Here is a 5,318-nt window from a genome sequence, read left to right as displayed (position 1 = left end):
TGGGAGAGAATGGAAGAACCCAGTTCCCTGTGGTCGTGGGACTCAGGGCCCCTTTTCCTTGCTGGTTGTGGGCTGGGTGGTACTCTCTAATCCCAAAGGCCGCCCACATTTACGTGGCCTACTCCGTCTTCAGCTGTCAACCGTACAACGGAACCTGTTCACGCTTCAAATCCCTCTGCCTTTCTTTTCTGCCACCAGCCAGAGAAATTTCCTTGCTTTTAAGGGCTTTTATGAGGTCCGGTGTGCCAGGTAACATAACCAATCCCACAAATGTGGTTGGGAGGTGATATCCCTGCACAGGTTTGGAGATATGGGGGCATGGACTCTTTGGGGGCCAGTTTTAGCATTCTGTCCACCAATGTGTTCCCAATTTTTCATCATTATAAATAACACTGTGATAATAACCTTAGTACAAAATGCTTTGCGCCCATGTCTACCAATTTTGTGAGGTAGAATCCTAGAAGTTATTTTACTGGATTTAAGGATGTAAGTGAGACAACGTCTCATTTTAAGTTGAATAGAAACTACACCAGGAAAAAGAATGTACTTTTTGTGGTCCCTGTTATGTGTTACCAAGTGAGGTACAAATTGCCAAGAGCAGTGCCCAAATGGGAGCTCACTGTGGCTTTCCTAGGGTTAAAAAAATCTTTTAAAACATTTACCAAACTGAAAGGGGATATGAAAATTTTTTTAAATTTACATTTCTTTCACTGATAGTTCTGTTGAACATATGTCCATATGTTTTCTAGTTAGTTGTATTTTTTCTCTGAGAATCCTGTAAATGCCTTTTTTTTTCCTTTTGGGATATTGTGCTATTCATAATGATTTTTAAAATCTCTGTCCTAGGAGTTAATTTTATTTGAAATTAAAGACACTGTCAGAGAAAAACTATACATCACAGGTGAAGGTTAATTTTATGTGTCAACTTTGCTGGGCTATGGTGTCCAGTTGTTTGGTCAAACCTCAATCTAGATGTCGCTGTGAAGGTTTTTTTTTAGATGAAATTAACGTTTAAATCAGCAGACTTTGAGTAAAGCAGATGACCCTCCATGACATGGGTGGGCCTCATCCAATCAGGTGAAGGCCTTAAGAGAAAAGACGGGGGTCCCATGAGGAAGAGGGAATTCTGCCTCCAGACGCCCTTCAGACTCAAGATGCGGTCGCAGCTCTCCCCTGGGTTTCCAGCCTGCTGACCTGCCCTGCAGAATTTGGACTTGCCAGCCCCTACATTCGTGTGAACCAATTCCTTAAAATAAACCTCTCTCTCTCTCCCTCTCTCCCTTTCTCCCTCTCTCCCCCTCCCTCTCTCTCTTTCCCTCTCCTTCTTCCCCGTTCTCTCTCTCTCTCTCTCTCTCTCTCTCACACACACACACACACACACACATACACACACACACATATTAGTACTATTTCTCTGGGAACCCTAAGACAACACACAAAGGAAAAACAATTTGATTGACAGAAGATTTCTCAAAGCAGTGATGGAAGCCATCCCTCACACCATCAACTAAACTCGGATGGGATAATATTTCAAATTTTTCAGGGAAAAACAAACTGTCAACCGATAGTTGTGTACACAGTTTTGTTTTGTTTTTTATCTTTTAAGAAAAGGGAGATGAAGAGATTTACATATGAACATAAAGTTAATTTATTGCTGAGGCTTGAGCTAAAGGAGCTCCTGAAAGATGGAACAAGAAATATTATCCCAGCAGGATAGTCTGAGATGCAAGAAAGACTGGTGAAAAATAAAATGGGGAGTATAAATTAAAATTTTAAACTATCAAAATAAAATACAGGCATACCCTCATTTTATTACTCTTCACTTTATTGTGTTTCACAGATAATGTGTTTTTCACAAGTTGAAGATTTGTGGCAACCCTGCACTGAAAGTCTATCGGTGGCATTTTTCCAACACTTGCTAATTTTATTTTGGTAATTCTCACAATATATCAAACCTTTTCATCATCACATTTGTTCTGGTGATCTGAGATCAGTGATCTTTGTTACTACTACAACTCACTGAAGACTCAGATGATGGTTAGCATTTTTTAGCAATAAAGTATTTTTTAATTAAGTGATATACATTGTTTTTTAGACATGCCTTTGTACACTTAATAGACTGTAGTGTAAACATAACTCTTACATGCACTGGGAAACCAAAAAATTCATGTGACTTTACTGCAGTATTTGCTCAACTGTGGTGGTCTCAAACCAAACCTGAATATCTCCAATGTATGCCTATATTAGTATCTTTTTGTGAGATTTCAAAAAGCACAGGATTAAAATAATGGGTAAGAATAGCATGTAATCAGGGTAGGGCAATGATAGCGGTTCAAGTGTTGTTTATAATGAGTGGGGTATAATATAGTAATTAATACTGTGAATAACGAAATTTTCTTTTCCCTCTGTCTTAATATTCACAATAAAGTGAATCAATAAAAGTGCAAGAAAGTGAATTAATAAAAAGAAAAAAACAGAAAAACAAGACAAAAAATTAAAAAGCAAGGTGGTTCAAGTTCAAATTTAGCATAACCAAAGTAAATGGGTTAAATTCCCTGGTTAGAAGAGAGATTCTCACATTGTACTTTTTAACCCAGTTATGTAATATTTTTTTTAACATCTTTATCGGAGTATAATTGCTTTATGATGTTGTGTTAGTTTCTGCTTTATAACAAAGTGAATCAGCTATACATATACATATATCCCCATATCTCCTCCCTCTTGCGTCTCCCTCCCACCCTCCCTATCCCACCCCTCTAGGTGGCCACAGAGCACCGAGCTGATCTCCCTGTGCTATGCAGCTGCTTCCCACTAGCTATCTATTTTACGTTTGGTAGTGTATATATGTCCATGCCACTCTTTCACTTCGTCCCAGCTTACACTTCCCCCTCCCCGTGTCCTCAAGTCCATTCTCTACGTCTGCGTCTTTATTCCTGTCCTGCCCCTAGGTTCTTCAAAACCATTTTTTTTTTAGATTCCATATATATGTGTTAGCATATGGTATTTGTTTTTCTCTTTCTGACTTACTTCACTCTGTATGATAGACTCTAGGTCCATCCACCTCACTACAAATATCTCAATTTCGTTTCTTTTTATGGCTGAGTAATATTCCATTGTATATATGTGCCACATCTTCTTTATCTGTAATATTTTTAAGATTGTTATGACCCTTGAGGAGGGTGGGAATGCTCCTGGGGGGCATATGAGGAGCTTTGAAGGGCTAGGATGTTCTAATTGATGACAGGCATGGTGAGTACAGGGTGATTTATGTACTGGACACTGAGAGTCTAGGTGTCTCCCTACAGTTTACGGATGCAGCCAGGCCCACGGCCCCAGGAGGAGATGGGGCACCTCCCCAAAGAGAGGTGTCGAGGCACCCCATTAACAGCTCAGCCTGTCCCACAGGAGACGAACCCCATCCACAGATGCAGAGTTTTTAGATGATGGCAAATGTTCAATTCAAATAAGAAAGAGAGGGGACTTCCCTGGTGGTGCAGTGGTTAAGAATCTGCCTGCCAATGAGAGGGACACGGGTTCGAGCCCTGGTCCGGGAAGATCCCACATGCTGCGGAGCAGCTAGCCCCATGAGCCACAACTACTGAGCCTGCGCTCTAGAGCCCACGAGCCACGACTACTGAAGTCCGTGTGCCACAACTACTGAAGCCCGTGTGCCTAGAGCCCGTGCTCTGCAACAAGAGAAGCCACCATGATGAGAAGCCCGCGCACTGCAACAAAGAGTAGCCCCCGCTCGCCGCAACTAGAGAAAGCCTGCACACAGCAATGAAGACCCAACACAGCCAAAACTTTTTTTAAAAAGAATAAATAAATAAAATAAATTTATAAATAAAAAATGAGAAAGAGAGACTGAAACACACAAAAATATAGGAAATAGGTTATGAAGGCAGAAGAAAACATCAGAGAACCTGAAGTATGTCTTAAGGGAATAGTGGTGAAATAATAGGATGCCATAGAGAGACATACTCAGTAAATAAAAGGTGCTTCAGAAATTTAAAATCTAACAAATAATTCCATAGCAGCATTGGAAGATATAACTGAAGAACTCTCCCATAGAGAGTTACAATATGACCCTGTGTCTGTTAGGGGTATAAATACTTTCGTTTCATCTGTGGTGTTTTTCCAGAGTCTCCTTGGATCCTTTGCCCAACCCTCAGGTCCCCTCGTTCCTGCCCCCTGGTAACCCTCAGTGATATCTCTTCCTCTGCTTCCCACTTGTCCCCAAATTCCTTCCCATTTCTCCCAGACCCTCCCTGCCTCAGCACTGCTTGTCTGACAGTTACACCAGCAGGGGCTAGCACCAGCTGGGAGAGGTTCACTGCTGGAATCTGTGAACACCTGCCTCGGCCATTCCTCCACCCCGGGCCCTGGGGATGCTGGGCAGGGATATGTCAGCCCAGGGAAACAGGAGTTGCTCAGGAAAAAAAACAACTCACTTGTGTGTCCCTAAAGAGCACTGCTTGTTCGAAGGCATAAATGTAAGTTACAGTGTGCCCACACCAGTGTGTGGGTGTGAGGGGGGTAAATGGGTTAATGTACGTGGGTGCTCAGAGCTCTCTTTCTCCTCCTTCTTCTTCTTCTTCTGCTGCTGCTGGTGCTTCTTCTCCACCACCTTCTCCTCCTCCTCCTCCTCCTCCACCATCATCATCATCATCCTCCTCCTCCTCTTCCTCCTCCTCATCATCATCCTCATCATCATCATCACCATCAACATCATCACCATCATCATCACCATCATCACCATCATCACCATCATCATCACCATCATCACCATCATCATCATCACCATTATCATCATCACCATTATCACCATCAACATCACCATCATCATCATCACCATCATCATCATCACCATCATCACCATCATCATCACCATCATCATCATCACCATCATCATCATCATCATCACCATCATCATCATCATCATCACCATCATCATCATCACCATCATCACCATCATCATCACCATCATCATCATCACCATCAACATCATCATCATCATCATCCCATCATCATCATCACCATCATCATCATCATCATCATCATCATCCATGGGCCACTCAAGTTTTCTCTGCTCTGATCCTCATTTAACCCTAATGACTTCCCTAAAGACCTCATTTCCAAGCACAGCCACACTGGGGGTTAGGCTTCAACATATGAATTTTGGTGAGACACAATTCAGTCCATAGCAGACCTTATTTAGAATAAGGGTCTTCGCAGATATAATTAAGGTAAGGATCTGGAGATGAGATTATCTGCACTAAGGTGGGCCTTCAATCCAGTGACAGACAGTAAAGAAGACA

The sequence above is a fragment of the Balaenoptera musculus genome, chromosome 9, assembly GCF_009873245.2.
Source record: "Balaenoptera musculus isolate JJ_BM4_2016_0621 chromosome 9, mBalMus1.pri.v3, whole genome shotgun sequence".
NCBI lineage: Eukaryota > Metazoa > Chordata > Mammalia > Artiodactyla > Balaenopteridae > Balaenoptera > Balaenoptera musculus.
Note: the sequence above shows the minus strand (reverse complement) of the source record.